Source organism: Scyliorhinus canicula, chromosome 17 (genome assembly GCF_902713615.1).
Source record: "Scyliorhinus canicula chromosome 17, sScyCan1.1, whole genome shotgun sequence".
In the NCBI taxonomy this organism is placed as follows: domain Eukaryota; kingdom Metazoa; phylum Chordata; class Chondrichthyes; order Carcharhiniformes; family Scyliorhinidae; genus Scyliorhinus; species Scyliorhinus canicula.
Window position 1 is genome coordinate 124,761,465 of NC_052162.1, and position 17,753 is coordinate 124,779,217.

Sequence of the window (17,753 nt, forward strand, 5' to 3'; positions counted from 1 at the left end):
CGGCCCATCTAACAGCTGTGAATCGCTGCCGGCCGTAAAAAAACGGCGGCAGCGATTCGGGTCGGGACTTCGGCGGGGGGGGGGGGGGGGGGGGGGGTGGGAGAATAGCGGGAGGGCGGCAAAAATGTCGGGAAGGCCCTCCCGCTATTCTCCCACCCGTCGTGGGGGGCGGAGAATTTCGCGCTTTGTTTCCCTTCAGTTGCTGCAAGTGACCAATTGGAGGTGAGAATGAGAAAAGAAATGGAAAGGGGGAGAAAAGAAAGTGTTTTACTCACAGAGGCTGGAGACAGGAGGAGATTTCACTCTGTGTGAAGCTAAATCTCCATTCACACAAAGCCCGCGCTCTGATTGGCTGAAGGACCAGTGACCTTTCAGTGGGTCCACTCTTTTCATTGGTCAATACCTCAGCAGGAAGTCGGCGGGTGGGCTCTTCACTGCACATGCGCATTACCGGTCGACGCTGGGACGCATTGTCGGTGTTTGGAGCATGCGCTTTCCGATTAATGGAACTTCGTTTTGGAAAGCCGAGCGAAACTGAGGAGGTAGGTGGGAGGATTTGGAAATACTCTGTGGAGCCGCAAACTCTGATGAATAGTTGTCAACTTCCTGATTCTGGTTCGGGAAATTCTTTCCCAGGACCAGGCTCAAGCTAATGCCCAAAATATTTGTTGAGTGAGTGGAGGATGGGGAGGGGAACACAATAAGGTTAGACCCCGCCCCTCATTCACTATGATTGGCTGGAGGACCAGGCGGCTTTCAGTCCTCCAGCCCCGCCCCCTCATTCACTCTGATTGGCTGGAGGACCAGGCGGCTCTCAGTCCTCCAGCTCCGATTCCGTTGCCTGGAGAGTCGGCCGCAGATTTTTGGGGTAAGGTATTAAAATTCGAGTAGGCCCTGAATCCCCGAGGAAAGGTTTCTTTATTCAGCTCCGAAAATCCGGACCCCTCAGTCCACTCCCTGGAAACTAGGCCGTGAATCCCCGAGGAAAGGTCTTTATACTGACTGCTCCCAGACTCTGCCCCTCCAAGGCTGCTCCCTGAAGACAGGGAGAAATAGGCATTAGAGACTCGGTATTGGGGAATGAGAGAGGAAAGAATGTTCTCCAGAAACTAGAATTGTCTGTTCTGAATTTCTATCCTGTACTGACTGATGTCTTTTGTAAACTCCTTTTACAGGATATAAGAGGAGGAATTACAGACAGAAATCTAAAACGTAACATCTCGATCTGACAGAGTCACCAGATTCCTTGGGATCTGACTATCATCAGCCTTTGAATCCAGAAGGGAAGGAGAAATGTTTGCCTGATCTGACAGCCTCAAAAGATTTTAAATATCATTGTGACTGGGAAAGCACTGAGACCCCCCCGCCACCCCCAAATGAATCAACAGTGTGCCAATCACAGCGGGGAGTGACACGCGTGAACGAGACTTCCAACTAATTTTCTGACCTGGAGAGACACAAGGAGACACAACATGGAGGAACCGTGGATATGTGGGGACTGTGGGAAGGGATTCAATGCACCATCTCAACTTGAGATTCATCAACGCAGTCACACAGGGGAGAGGCCGTTCACCTGTGCTCAGTGTGGGAAGGGATTCACTGTGTTATCCCGCCTACAGGCACACCAGCGAGTTCACACTGGGGAGAGGCCGTTCAACTTCTCCAGTGTGGGAAGGGATTCACTCCGTTATCCCATCTAAAGACACACCAGTGAGTTCACACTGGGGATAAGCCGTTCACGTACTCTGTGTGGGAAAGGGATTTACTCACTTATCCCACTGACAGATACATCAGTGGGTTCACACTGGGAATTAGCCGTTCACCTGCTCTCTGTGTGGGAAGGGATTCTGTCAATTATCCAGCCTGTGGAAACACCAAAGAGTTGACACTGAGGAGAGGCCGTTCACCTGCTCTGTGTGAGAAGGCCATCACTACGTTATCCAACCTGCGGAAACACCAACGGGTTCACACCAGGGAGAGTTAGCTCAGTTGGCTGGATGGCTGGTTTGTGATGCAAAGCGGCTCCAACATCAGGGGGTTCAACTCCCGTACCCCCTGAGGTTATCCATGAAGGTCCCACCTTTTCAACATTGCCCGTTGCCTGAGGTGTGGTGACTGTCAAATTCAATCACCACCAGTCAGCTCTCTCTCTCAGAAGGCAAAGCAGACTCTGGTCCACTGGGACTTTGACGACTCTTACTTCACACAAATACAAAAAACGTAGATTCCTTTATGGAGCAAAAATCCTACAGGAAAGATTGCATTCGATCAATGGAGGAGACTCAAAAAGTAGTCAAAATAGTCGTAAGCCTGAGAATTGAGAACTTGTTTTAGAATTCTGCAAAGGAGGATCAAGAAACTGAGAAAGAGAAAATAGAATATGACAGCAAACTGGCGATAAACAAAAAGACGACTGGAAAAGCTCCCATAAGTGTGCGAAAAGAAAAAGATTAGCAAAGACCAATGTGGGTCTATTCCAGGCAGAGATGTGAGTGTTTTCTTTTAATTTAGAGTACCCAATTCATTCTTTCCAATTAAGGGGCAATGTAGAGTGGCCAATTCACCTACCCTGGACTTCCGGTGGCGGCTATGGAGGGAGACTTCCGGTGGCGGCTATGGAAGGAGACTTCCCGTGGCGGCTATGAAGGAGTAAGTCGCACATTTGGTGGCTCCCGCTCCGGTCGGACTTTTGGACCTTTCCCACTGACTTTTTTCTGGTTTTACACGGTGAATTCAAAGGCTGAGGCAATTGGGCACCGTTTCCACGTATTAGTGTATGGAGCAAAGAACCAGAAGCGCACGAAAAGAAAGAAATAAAAAGTTAGCCAAGAGCTGTGTTGAAGCTGCAGCAGGAGACAGCATGGCCGAGGACCGGACCCCTGGGGTGGCGGCGCTGCGACCATCGGAGCAGTTGATGCAGGTCATCCAGGACGGTTTGAAGGTATAAGCTCAATGTGGGGAAGAGCGAGATGTTTGTGGTCGAGGCGAGAGGTCAGGAGAGGCGACTGAGGGATCTGCTGTTCAGAGTGGTCGGGGACAGTTTCAGGGACCGAGGTATCCAAGTGGTGAGGGATTGCGACAGGCTTCATGAATTGAATTTGGCCCGTTGTCTCTGGCGGGCATAGTCCAAGCGGTGAAAATGATGGTCCTCCCAAGATTCCTATTCGTTTTTCAATGTCTCCCCATCTTCATCCCGCGGTCCTTTTTTAAGCGGGTCAATAAAGTTATTGTGGGCTTTGTATGGGAGGGCAAGTCCCCGCGAGTGAAGAGGGCAATACTTGAGCGGAGTCGGGCGGGATGGTGGGCTGGCGCTACCGAATTTCAGCAATTATTACTGGGCGGCTAATATAGCCATGGTGAGGAGGTGGCTGGTGGGGGGTGGGGTGTGGTGGGGGGTGGGGTGGGGGGGTGGGGGGGGGGGGGGGAGAGCCGGTGTGGGTGAGCATGGAGGCAGCTCCCTGCAAGGGTACAAGTCGGGGGGGGGGATTGGTAACGGTGCCTCAGCCGTTCCCGCCGGCGCGGTACTCCACCAGTCCAGTGGTGGTGGCAGCCCTGAGAGTCTAGGGGCAGTGGAGGAGACATGTGGGAGCAGAGGGGGCATCGGTGTGGTCCCCAATCTGCGATAATCACCGCTTTGCCCCAGGGAGGATGGACGGGGGGTTCCGAATTTGGCGGAGAGCGGGGATTGGGAGGATGGGGGACTTGTTCATAGAAGGAAGCTTCCCGAGTATGAGGGCGCTGGAGGAGAAGTTTGCATTGGCGGGGGGGAAATTAATTTCGATATCTGCAGGTGCGGGACCTTTTGCGGAAGCAGGTACCAACCTTCCCACTCCTGCCGTTGAGGCAGATTCAGAATAGGGTGGTTTCTCGAGGATGGATAGGAGAGGGGAGCGTCTCAGACATATATAGAGAGCTTATGGGTTCGGGTGAGACGCAGACCGAGGAGCCAAAGCAAATGTGGGAGGAGGAGCTGGGGGGAGAGTTAGAGGAGAGCCTTTGGGCGGACGTGCTGAGTAGGGTCAACGCGACCGCAACATGTGCCAGGCTCAGCCTGATCCAATTTAAGGTTGTTCATCGGGCTCACATGACAGTGGCCCGGATGAGCAGATTCTTTGGGGTGGAAGACAGGTGTGTGAAATGTGCGGGGGGACCAGTGAACCATGTCCACATGTTCTGGACATGTCCAAGGCTGAGGGGATTTTGGCAGGGGTTTTCTGACGCCATGTCCACAGTATTAAATACAAGGATGGCAATGAGTCCAGGGGTAGCGATTTTTGGAGTGTCACAGGATCCGGGAATCCAGGAGGAGAGAGAGGCGGATGTTCTGGCCTTTGCTTCCCTGGTAGCCCAGAGGTGGATATTGTTGGCATGGAGGGGCTCAAAGGCCCTGAAATCGGAGACCTGGCTTTCGGACATGGCTGGCTTCCTCTGCCTGGAGAACATTCAGTTCGCCATGAGAGGGTCTCTGCTGGGGTTCGCCCGGAGGTGGCAACCATTCATCGACTTCTTCGCGGAGAATTAATCGTCAGCATAAGAGGGCGGGTGGTTAGGCTAGCGAAGATTAGTGGGGTAAGTAATTGTCGGACCTATGGGAGAGGGAGGTGGTATTTGCACGAGGTTAATATTTTCCTTTTTATGTACATTGTTTATTTTGTGCCAAAGAGATACCTCAATCAAATGTTTATTAAAAAAAGGGGGAGGGGGAAGGCCCCGGGGTGGCATCAAGTTGGGGGGGGGGGGGGGGGGGGGAAGGATGTTGTGGCTGTTCACTGTTGCCATAGTAACTTTTTTGTTTTTCATCTTTGTTAAGTATATATTTGAAAATGCCCCCAATAAAATATTTCCACAAAAAGAATCCCACCGCCGGCGAATGGCGCGTCGCCGAGAACCACACGGCTGGGGAACCGCAGAACCCCACGCCCGATCTGTATTGGTACATCCAGACCATCTAACTCTCCCTGTCTCTGTTACCAATTCCAATCTCTGCAACGCTCCCCATCAATCTAACATTTTCCTCCCACTAGAACCCTCCAGTTCTCTTTACCATCCACTAAACCTTCGCCCCTTCCGATCTGAGTTTGTCATTCAGAGGCTCCATCCGACATCCTCCAGCTGAACAACCCTTCCTATCTCTGTGACATCCTCCAATCCCAAAGCTATCCCTATTTCTCTAACCTCATTAAGAGGTATAACCCTGTTTATCGTTGTAATATTCTACACTTCCTACATCCCCTCCATCCTCCATAACACCCGTCAGCTCAACTCTTAGATAGCACATCAAATCACAGCAATTTCCTCCAGATGCTGCAACCCTACAGCACCTGCAACCCTCCCTTATCCCTGGAACCTCTTCAAGCCCCTCCAACCTCTTTTTTTATGTGAAATCCTCGCTGCCCCCACAATGCACACAGTGCTGTAATCTTCCCCAGCCTCTAAAAATACCCACCACTGCTGTATCTCCTCAATGCTCCCTTGTCTGACAATCCCAATAGCCATAAAACTCTCTCCATCCCAGTTACTGTGTTGAGACTCTTAATACCCCCCCATGCCTGTTACCTTCTCATCTGTACAATTCTCCCTCTCTCTGTAACATCCTCCAGCCCCTACAACACTCTCTATCTCTGTAACATCCTCCAGCCCCTACGACACTCTCTATCTCTGTAACATCCTCCAGCCCCTACAACACTCTCTATCTCTGTAACATCCTCCAGCCCCTACAACACTCTCTATCTCTGTCACATCATTCCAGCCCCTACAATACTCTCTATCTCTGTAACATCCTCCAGCCCCTACAATACTCTCTATCTCTGTAACATCCTCCAGCCCCTACAACACTCTCTATTTCTGTAACATCCTCCAGCCCCTACAATACTCTCTATCTCTGTAGCATCCTCCAGCCCCTACAACACTCTCTATCTCTGTCACATCCTCCAGCCCCTACAACACTCTCTATCTCTGTAACATCCTCCAGCCCCTACAACACTCTCTATCTCTGTAGCTTCCTCCCATCCCTACAACTCTCTCTATCTCTGTAACATCCTCCAGCCCTTACAATACTCTCTATCTCTGTAACATCCTCCAGCCCCTACAACACTCTCTATCTCTGTCACATCCTCCAGCCCCCACAACACTCTCTATCTCTGTAACATCCTCCAGCCCCTACAACACTCTCTATTTCTGTAACATCCTCCAGCCCCTACAATACTCTCTATCTCTGTAGCATCCTCCAGCCCCTACAACACACTCTATCTCTGTCACATCCTCCAGCCCTACAACACTCTCTATCTCTGTAACATCCTCCAGCCCCTACAACTCTCTATCTCTGTAGCTTCCTCCCATCCCTACAACTCTCTCTATCTCTGTAACATCCTCCAGCCCCTACAACACTCTCTATCTCTGTCACATCCTCCAGCCCTACAACACTCTCTATCTCTGTAACATCCTCCAGCCCCTACAACTCTCTATCTCTGTAGCTTCCTCCCATCCCTACAACTCTCTCTATCTCTGTAACATCCTCCAGCCCCTACAACACTCTCTATCTCTGTAGCTTCCTCCAGCCGCTACAACACTCTCTATCTCTGTAACATCCTCCAGCCCCTTCAACACTCTCTATCTCTGTAACATCCTCCAGCCCCTACAACGCTCTCTATCTCTGTCACTTCCTCCCATCCCCACAACGCATCCTATCTTTGAAACCTCCTATCGATGTTACACCCCACCTGAACTTTCATACATCCTACAGCCCCAACAACCTTCCCTATCTCTATAATAGTTCCCTCCCCTACAGTAAAGTAAGTTGCAATAGTTGCAGATGACCATAGGCTGCTTTCCCCTTAGAGGGGGAGAGCTAACTTGTGGTGATTTAACCTGAGGATCACCATACCTCAGGTGAGGGGCAACATTGAGAAGGAGGGACCTTCATGCATAACCCTACATCCCCCACAGCCCTCCCTCTGTCCCCTGCATCCTGCTATCCATATAGGTTTCCCTCTCTGTGTAAAAGTATTTTAGCCCTGACGACCCTCTCTATCTCTGTAACATTGTCTATCCCGACAACACTCCTGAATTCTGCAACCTCCTTCAGTACCTGTGACCCTCTCTATCTCTGTAACATTGTCTACCCCGACAACACTCCTGAATTCTGCAACCTCCTTCAGTACCTGTGACCCTCTCTATCTCTGTAACATTGTCTACCCCGACAACACTCCTGAATTCTGCAGCCTCCTTCAGTACCTGTGACCCTCCCTATCTCTGTAACCTCTGCTGTTCTCCTGCTGTGTTCTTCCCCTTTGTAGTTATTATAAACTCCGTATCCTTAAATCTGTCTCATCCGGTTCTGGCAACATACCGATTTTCAGTAAATTCAGCCTATCAAATACCTCGCTGTCAACGTTTAACCCATCAGTGTCTCGACTCCCTCCTTTTTCACTCTGGCTTGGACACCAAGTTCTTTTTAAAAATAAATTTAGAGTAGCCAATTATTTTTTTACAATTAAGGGACAGTTTAGCACGGCCAATCCAACTGCCCTGCACATCTGTTTTTGGGTTGTGGGGGTGGGATCCACACAGTCACTGCGAGAATGTGCAAACACCACACGGACAGTGACCCGGGGTCGGGATCGAACCAGGGTCCTCGGTGCCATGAGGCAGCAATGCCTTGGACACCAAGTTCTGTGGTAAAGGCAGATACTCATTCGGTACCAGTCTGCCTCCCTTCATGTCTAAATCCCCTTTCAGTTCCAGATTCAGCTCCATGCTCCTTTTACAGCTTTGGCAGCAAAAATAGTCAAGCAGATTATTATTTGAATGGGTGTAAATTGTGAGAGGCGGATACTCAGCGAGAACTTGGTGTCCTCGTGCATCAGTCGCTGAAAGTAAGCGCACAGGTACAGAAGTCAGTAAAGAAGGCAAATAGTATGTTGACCTTCATAGCGAGAGGATTGAAGTATTGGAATAGAGATGTTTTGCTGCAGTTGTATAGGGCATTGCTGAGGCCACACCTGGAATATTGTGAGCAGTTTTGGTGTCCTTATCTGAGGAAAGATGTTCTTGCTGTGGAGAGAGTGCGGCGAAGATTTATCAGGCCGAATCCAGGGATGGCGGGACTGTCATATGAGGAGAGACTAAATCGGTTAGGATTAAATTCATTGGCATTTAATTCTAACAGGATTAGACAGGGTAGATTCAGGAAGAATGTTCCCAATGGTGGGCGAGTCCAGAACTAGGGGTCAGAGTTTGAGGATAAGTGGTAAACCTTTTAGGACTGAGGTGAGGAGAAATTTCTTCACCCAGAGAGTGGTGAATCTATGGAATTTGCTGCCACAAAAATTAGTTGAGGCCAAAAGGTAGTTGTGTAATTTCAAGAGGAATCAGATACAGCTCTTGGGACTAAAGGGAAATGGGGAAGGCGGGATCAGAGTATTGAACTTGATGATGAGCCATGATCATAATAAATGGTGGAGCAGGCTCGAAGGGCTGAATGGCCTCCTCCTGCTTCTATTTTCTATGCTCCAGTCGCCAGGCAGACGTAGCCAGAGAGTCCTGCCCTTAGGGGGTGGGATTCTCCGTTGCAAGGATTCTCCGTTACGCCGGAAGCGCTCCCGTGCCCGGGCAGTTCCTGACGGCGTGGGGTTGCCCACACTGGGAAACCCCATTGGCTGGCTGGCGGACGGAGAATCCTGTGCAGAATGTTTTTAGCACTGGGGAGCTGAACTCCGAGATCGGGCTGCCATTTTAAAGGGGTGCCCTGATCTCTCAGAGAGCTGTGGGTCCTCCACACCCCCCACTCATGGGAAATGTCAACCCCCACACACATGGACAGTACCCCAAATCCCCCCAAGTGAAAACACCCCACTCTGGGGTGCTGGGGGTCTCCCCAGCTTAGGCCCCCCCCCAAGCCCCCTTACAACATCCCTTCCCTTCCGTGACCCCCACCCATCAGTCCCTATGTAGCTGCCCTGCACTCCTCCACCCTTCAAACTGCCCTCCACCCTCATTTCATTGGCATGGCCCCTCGCTCCCTGACCCTTGGCAGTGCCACTCTCACACTCGGGGCACCCTTTAACTGCTTCTGCAGGGTGGCAGTGCCAAGGTGCCACCTGGGCAGTGCTAATGTGCCCGCGTTCCAGGGGAGGGCCAGGGATTCACCTGTACTTACCTGACCTCCCAGGGGTCTCCTGTGCCCCCCCCCCCCCCCCCCCCCAGGGTGCCATTCCGCTTGGTCCATGTTTGTGTGGACCAGCACTGATCGGCAGCGGCTGCAGCAAATTCGACATGTGGGCAAGACTGGGGAGAAACTCGCCAAAGCCAAAACAACACGACCTATTACTATTCTCAATGTTCAATATTTCAATATGTTCTCTACAAATACAATAAAACAATAATATTACAAGTTAAAATTCACTTCCCTGTTGGGCTTTTCCCCCGTTCCAGTCTGGGCTTCTGACGAGTTTAATTCTTTGGTCCTCTTCCCAGACGACGGCGGTTCTTCTCTTCAACTTCGGCCTTCCAACAACTGACGCGAACTGCTGAGCGTTCAACGATGTTCCTGGCGTCTGAAGCGACTTGACTTTTTTCCAGTCCTTTCTTCACCTGAGCTGATTTGTCAGCCAACCAAGACTGCATTCTCTCAGCAGAATGTGTCAGTGATGGTTTCCGAGTACACTGCTCCCTCTCAGTGTCACTCGGGAACTGCAAGCGTAAATGTCCAGTGAAATTGTAGGTCTCTGAGTCCAACAGCAATTCCAGGTCGATGTTATCGTCCATTCCTCTCGCTGTGGTATTGTCCATTATGGCTCCCTCAATGTTGCTCAGCAGTGAGTCATTCTCACTGCTGCTTGGGAATTGCACGAATAAAAATCCGGTGGACCTGAAGCTCCCAGTGTCTGACGAGGATTCCAGATCGATACTGTCCATTTCTTCATCATCTATGAAATTTGCAACGGCTCCAGCTGGGGTATTGTCTACAGTGGCTCCTTCAGTGTTGCTGAGCAGTGAGGCTCGGTCCTCTGGATGATGACCGATGGCAACAGAGGAGACCTCACCGGCAGATCTATCTTCCACATCACTACTGCTATTGACGCTATTTTCCTGCAGTTCAATGTCATCAAGATTAACAGCTGGAGTAAGAGATTCAACCATTGGTTCAGATGAGCTGCTTGTCCACTCGATTATCTGACAGTCTCTCACACCTTCACTGATCTCCAGGGAAACTCCCAGATCCTGCTGGTCATTCTGGCCACTCGGTACCAGGATCAGCCTCCTCCACAACAGCTGACCTTTGATCTCTGACACGAGGGCCTGGAGGTTCAGCTCCTCTTCTGGCTGCTCGGTTCCAACTTCGATCTCCTCTGCAGACACAACAGCAGCTGAGGTATTTTGACCGTTGACACGTTGTGCCTGATCTCCACCGGGGATAATTTCTTCAATTTCTCCAGTAGTCACTTCATCAATCTTTGCGACAGAAACAGAACAAACTGCTCCGTGTATTTTACCATTTGCCCAACAATATATAATCCACGTAGTCACGATCATTGTTCTGAGTGCCTGGATATAATGTTCACTCTTAGCAATCGTTTTCTGTCTGAGCAATTGGCAGGTAGAACACCAAATCAATGGGAAAGATTCTGTCAACAGCGAGTTAAACTGGGTAACTATGGAAACGGGTGATGCAGGATGATGTAAACAAACATGGTGGGTACCGTGACAACACGGAACTCTGTCACAATAGCATCATATCCGACAGTGTGATGTCACAGGGACCACAATTCCCCAATTTAGAGAATCAAGTCAGGAAGCAAAGAACAAGGGGCAGAATTCTCTGTTTGAGAGGCTCAGTGTAGACACCAGGACAGAATGGGAGGTGTTCCCCGGTCCTGATGGGGGTGTGACTGCCGGAGCCATTTAGGACATGCTAATGTGGCAGCACTCACACCACGTGGCACTAGTGCAATTCCAAAGCAGGCCCCGAGATTCACGGATACAGAGCTCGACCTTTTACTGGATGCCATGGAGGAGAGATGGGGCACGCTGTTCCCCGAGGTGGGAAGGAGGTTGTCACCCACAGATGTCAACCGGGCCTGGGCGGAGGTGGCAGAGGCCATGATCGGATCATGGTCAGTAACTCGGGACCGAGTGGTCAGTGTCTATCTATATTTTCCAGCTATGGACACAGTGGGTGGGATTTTCTGCTCCCCCCGCGGGTGTTTTGCGGTGGCAGAGGCAGCCCACCATTGGCCTTCCAATCCCTTCCAATGTTAATTATGTCCAGCATACTGTTAGTCGAGATCACTGGTACAGGAAATAATTGACTGTTTCAGCTTTTAAAGACTGTAGTTAGTATTTAAGGGGATTTCCTAACTCTTGATGGGCATAGAACTAGACATGCCTCATCACAATGCAGAGCACCTTCATTGTCTGATGATGAATTAGAGGTGTTTTTGTAAAAAGATCGTCAAGGAGGGTTCCCTATTTTGGGACTGTAAAAACCCTCCCACAAGAGGTAATGGACAAAGCAGCATATGGTTGCTGAGGAAGAAAGAGTTTGTTGGATGTGAAAAACACCTGGAATGCAACATCAGACAATAAGGTTCTCTGCATTGTGATGAGGGATGTCTTGCGATATAGTTCCAAGTCAGGATGGTGTGTGGCTTGGAGGGGAACTTGCAGGCAGTGGTGCCCCCATGCATTTACTGCCCTTTTCCTTCCAAGTGGCCGAGGTTGGGGTTTGGAAGGTGCTGTTGAAGGAACCTGGCCGAGTTGCTGCAGTGCATCTTGTTTATGGTACACACTGCTCCCACTGGATGTCGATTGTAGAGGGAGTGAATAGGGGACTTCCGGTTGTGGCTATGTAGAGCTAAGTCGCACGTTCAGCAGCTCCCGCTCGAATTTTGTGCTGTCAGTTGCCTGGATTCGTCCGAAGTGTCCTCTGGGGTTTGACTGGTTTGACCCTGTTTAGCTGTGGGCTTCGGCGGGAAGCCCGGGTATGGGTATAGAGGCTGATACCTACCATCTGGTGTACTGCTCTCCGAATCCCTGGTGCTGTCGTCTTCAGCCAGGGAGTTGCCCACCTCGCTTTTGGACGTTTTGAGGGGCATCGGCTGGCTGGCGTCTATGGTCTGCGAAAAGCCAGTGTTTGCAGTCTCCCAGCTGCTCAAGCTGTACATCTCTTCGTCGGAGCTGTCAGTGGTGCTCTGGGTGACCAACCCATCCTTGTTTGTCGTGATGTTGAGCAGGAGGTTATTGTGGCCCATTGTAGAGCTCTCCCCCAAATCCAGGGAGCCCGGGGAGGGTGGGCTGCGAGGGATCATGCTCTGAAACCATTTGCGGTTGTCCTCCAGGTTGGCCAACATCTCTTTGGCATCAGGATAAACCAGTTCAGCCCAGGTCTCCCAGAGAGGATGCACAATTAAATCGATAAACCCAACCTAACGGGAGGAAAAAGAACATCTAATCAGGAAACTTGACACCTTTTCCACCATTTCTCCTCGTCCTCCTCTCAGTAATTTGACATCGGCCATTCAGCCTCTCTGTTCCATCAACCATGGCTTATCATAGGAACAGAAGTAGGCCATTCAGCCCTTTGAGCCTGTGACTGATCCAGTTGTGGTCTTAACTCCACTTTGCCATACACCCCCCACCCCATTACCTTTGACTGCCTTGTCTATCAACAATTTGACCAACAACGCACCCGCAAATTCACTGTTTGCCTTCATTCCCAGAACATGAATATCACTGGCAAAATCAATATGTATTGCCCATCTCTATTTGCCCTTCAGAAGTTGGTGTTGAGCCACCTTCTTGCATACAACTAAGTGGCTTGCTCGGCCATTTCAGAGGGCAGTTAAAAGTCAAGCACTTTACAGTTGCTTTGAAGTCACACGCAGGCCAGACCAGGTAAGGATGGTAGATTTCCTTCCTCAGAGGACCATGAGTGAACCAGGTGTGTTTGTATAACAAAACAGTAGTTTCCTTTGCACCATTACTGATACAAGCTTTTTATACCAGAATTTATAACAAATTAATGAAGCGTAATTTTCATAATTAGAGCTGTTAGTGTTGGGATGTGAACTCATGTCTCATAAATTTGTGCTTTCAAAATTACTATCCCAGCAACATAACCTTTGGCAACCCAAACCTTCAGTGACTGAATGACGAAACATTGAGGAACTGGCCAGTAGAAGGCACTGAAGGTACAGAATTAGACTCGTTATTCAGATCCAATTTGCTTCTAAATCGGAGTAGATTATTGTAATTGTTCAATTTTTCAACCCTTTCACTTTCAATATATTTTTTTAAGTTGTGACTGCTGATGCCTTAATTGGAGAAACTGGTTTGTGGAAGTGAACAAATCCAGCAGTATGGGGCAATGGGACGAAAATTAGTCCCATTAAAATTAGGCATGCTGAGTAACACAGGACACTGTAGGAGAGGGGTTACTCAGTGACGGTGTGAGGGAGCTCCATTAATATCAGTAGAGATACACTCAGTAACACAGGGTGCTGGGGGGTGGGGTTACTCAGTGACGGTGTGAGGGAGCTCCATTAATATCAGCAGAGATACAGTCAGTAACACAGGGTGCTAGGGGGTGGGGTTACTCAGTGACGGTGTGAGGGAACTCCATTAATATGAGCAGAGATACAGTCAGTAACACAGGGTGCTGGGGGGTGGGGTTACTGAGTCACAGTGTGAGGGAGCTGGAATAACATTTAACATCAGTATATATACAGTCAGTAACACAGGGTGCTGGGGGGTGGGGTTACTGAGTCACAGTGTGACGGAGCTGGAATAACATTGAACATCAGTATAGATACAGTCAGTAACACAGGTATTGTCCATTACGGCTCCCTCAGTGTTGCTCAGCAGTGAGTCATTCTCACTGCTGCTCGGGAATTGCACGAATAAAAATCCAGTCGACCTGAAGCTCCCAGTGTCCGACGAGGATTCCAGATCGATACTGTCCATTTCTTCATCATCTATGAAATTTGCAACGGCTCCAGCTGGGGTATTGTCCACAGTGGCTCCCTCAGTGTTGCTGAGCAGTGAGGCTTGGTCCTCTGGATGATGATCGATGACAACAGAGGAGACCTCACCGGCAGATCTGTCTTCCACATCACTACTGCTATTGACACTATTTTCCTGCAGTTCAATGTGACATTCAATGTCATCAAGATTAACAGCTGGACTAAGAGATTCAACCATTGGTTCAGGTGAGCTGCTTGTCCACTCGATCATCTGACAGTCTCTCACACCTTTGCTGATCTCCAGGGAAACTCCCAGATCACAGCTGGTCATTCTGGCCGCTCGGTACCAAGATCAGCCTCCTCCACAACAGCTGACCTTTGATCTCTGACATGAGGGCCTGGAGGTTCCGCTCCTCTTCTGGCTGCTCGGTTCCAACTTCGATCTCCTCTGCAGACATAACAGCAGCTGAGGTATTTTGACCGTTGACACGTTGTGCCTGATCTCCACCGGAGATAATTTCTTCAGTTTCTCCAGTAGTCACTTCATCAATCTTTGCGACAGAAACGGAGCGAACTGCTCCATGTATTTTACCATTTGCCCAACAATATATAATCCACGTAGTCACGATCATTGTTCTGAGTGCCTGGATATAATGTTCACTCTTAGCAATCGTTTTCTGTCTGAGCAATCTGTACTGCTCTCCGAATCCCTGGTGCTGTCGTCTTCGGCCAAGGAGTTGTCCACCTCGCTTTTGGACGTTTTGAGTGGCATCGGCTGGCTGGCGTCTATGGTCTCTGAAAAGTCAGTGTTTGCGGTCTCCCAGCTGTTCAAGCTGTACATCTCTTCGTCGGAGCTGTCAGTGGTGCTCTGGGTGACCAACCCATCCTTGTTCGTTATGATGTTGAGCAGGAGGTTATCGTGGCCCATTGTCGAGCTCTCCCCCAAATCCAGGGAGCCCGGGGAGGGTGGGTTGCGAGGGATCATGCTCTGAAACCATTTGCGGTTGTCCTCCAGGTTGGCCAACATCTCTTTGGCATCAGGATAAGCCAGTTCAGCCCAGGTCTCCCAGAGAGGATGCACAATTAAATCGATAAACCCAACCTAACGGGAGGAAAAAGAACATCTAATCAGGAAACTTGACACCTTTTCTATCATTTCTCCTCGTCCTCCTCTCAGTAATTTGACATCGGCCATTCAGCCTCTCTGTTCCATCAACCATGGCTTATCATAGGAGCAGAAGTAGGCCATTCAGCCCTTTGAGCCTATGACTGATCCAGTTGTGGTCTTAACTCCACTTTGCATACACCCCCACCCCATTACCTTTGACTGCCTTGTCTATCAACAATTTGACCAACAACGCACCCGCAAATTCACTGTTTGCCTTCATTCCTAGAACATGAATATCACTGGCAAAGTCAATATGTATTGCCCATCTCTATTTGCCCTTCAGAAGTTGGTGATGAGCCACCTTCTTGCATACAACTAAATGGCTTGCTCGGCCATTTCAGAGGGCAGTTAAAAGTCAAGCACTTTACTGTTGCTTTGAAGTCACACGCAGGCCAGACCAGGTAAGGCTGGTAGATTTCCTTCCTCAGAGGACCACGAGTGAACCAGGTGTGTTTGTATAACAAAGCAAACAAATTAATGGAGTGTAATTTTCACAATTGGAGCTGTCAATGGTGGGATGTGAACTCATGTCTCATAAATTTGTGCTTTCCAAATTACTGTCCCAGCAACATAACCTTTGGCAACCCAAACCTTCAGTGACTGAATGACGAAACATTGAGGAACTGGCCAGTAGAAGGCACTGAAGGTACAGAATCAGACTTGTTATTCAGATCCAATTTGCTTCTAAATCGGAATAGATTATTGTAATTGTTCAATTTTTCAACCCTTTTACTTTCAATACTTTTTTTTAAGTTGTGACTGCTGATGCCCTAATTGGAGAAACTGGTTTGTGGAAGTGAACATATCCAGCAGTATGGGGCAATGGGACGAAAGTTAGTCCCATTAAAATTAGGCATGCTGAGTAACACAGGACACTGTAGGAGAGGGGTTACTCAGTGACGGTGTGAGGGAACTCCATTAATATCAGTATAGATACACTCAGTAACACAGGGTGCTGGGGTGTGGGGTTACTGAGTGACAGTGTGAAGGAGCTCCATTAATATCAGTATAGATACACTCAGTAACACAGGGTGCTGCGGGGTGGGGTTACTCAGTGACAGTGTGAGGGAGCTCCATTAATATCAGTAGAGATACAGTCAGTAACACAGGGGGGTGGGGTTACTCAGTGACGGTGTGAGGGAGCTCCATTAATATCAGTACAGATACACTCAGTAACACAGGGTTCTGGGGGGTGGGGTTACTCAGTGACGGTGTGAGGGAGCTCCATTAATATCAGTAGAAATACAGTCAGTAACACAGGGTGCTGGGGGGTGGGGTTACTCAGTGACGGTGTGAGGGAGCTGGAATAACATTTAACATCAGTATAGATACAGTCAGTAACACAGGTATTGTCCATTACGGCTCCCTCAATGTTGCTCAGCAGTGAGTCATTCTCACTGCTGCTCGGGAATTGCACGAATAAAAATCCAGTCGACCTGAAGCTCCCAGTGTCCGACGAGGATTCCAGATCAATACTGTCCATTTCTTCATCATCTATGAAATTTGCAACAGCTCCAGCTGGGGTATTGTCCACAGTGGCTCCCTCAGTGTTGCTGCGCAGTGAGGCTTGGTCCTCTGGATGATGATCGATGACAACAGAGGAGACCTCACCTGCAGATCTGTCTTCCACATCACTACTGCCATTGACACTATTTTCCTGCAGTTCAATGTCATCAAGATTAACAGCTGGAGTCAGAGATTCAACCATTGGTTCAGATGAGCTGCTTGTCCACTCGATTATTTGACAGTGTCTCACACCTTGGCTGATCTCCAAGGAAACTCCCAGATCCTGCTGGTCATTCTGGCCACTCGGTACCAGGATCAGCCTCCTCCACAACAGTTGACCTTTGATCTCTGACATGAGGGCCTGGAGGTTCAGCTCCTCTTCTGGCTGCTCGGTTCCAACTTCGATCTCCTCTGCAGACAAAACAGCAGCTGAGGTATTTTGACCATTGACACATTGTGCATGATCGCCACCGGAGATAATTTCTTCAATTTCTCCAGTAGTCACTTCATCAATTTTTGCGACAGAAACAGAACGAACTGCTCCGTGAATTTTACCATTTGCCCAACAATATATAATCCACGTAGTCACGATCATTGTTCTGAGTGCCTGGATATAATGTTCATTCTTAGCAATCGTTTACTGTCTGAGCAATTGGCAGGTAGAACACCAAATCAATGGGAAAGATTCTGTCAACAGCGAGTTAAACTGGGTAACTATGGAAACGGGTGATGTGGGATGATGTAAAAAAACATGGTGGGTACCGTGACAACACGGAACTCTGTCACAATAGCATCATAGCCGACAGTGTGATGTCACAGGGACCACAATTCCCCAATTTAGAGAATCAAGTCAGGAAGCAAAGAACAAGGGGCTGAATTCTCTGTTTGAGAGGCTAAGTGTAGACACCAGGACTGAATGGGAGGGGTTCCCCGGTCCTGATGGGGGCGTGACTGCCGGAGCCATTTAGGACATGCTAATGTGGCAGCACTCACACCACGTGGCACTAGTGCAATTTCAAAGCAGGCCCCGAGATTCACGGATACAGAGCTCGAGCTTTTACTGGATGCCATAGAGGAAAGGTGGGGCACGCTGTTCCCCGAGGTGGGAAGGAGGTTGT

The 17,753-nt window shown here is 49.4% G+C and overlaps 1 long non-coding RNA gene and 1 pseudogene across 1 annotated transcript; one reads left to right on the forward strand and one right to left on the reverse strand.

Annotated features, from left to right (window-relative positions):
• Positions 1–17,753, reverse strand: part of LOC119951598 — a 52,482-nt pseudogene that overhangs the window by 4,389 nt on the left and 30,340 nt on the right.
• Positions 805–14,757, forward strand: LOC119951266. Its single transcript, XR_005457566.1, has 3 exons — positions 805–868; positions 1,176–2,941; positions 9,475–14,757. It is a non-coding gene; the product is annotated as an uncharacterized LOC119951266 (long non-coding RNA).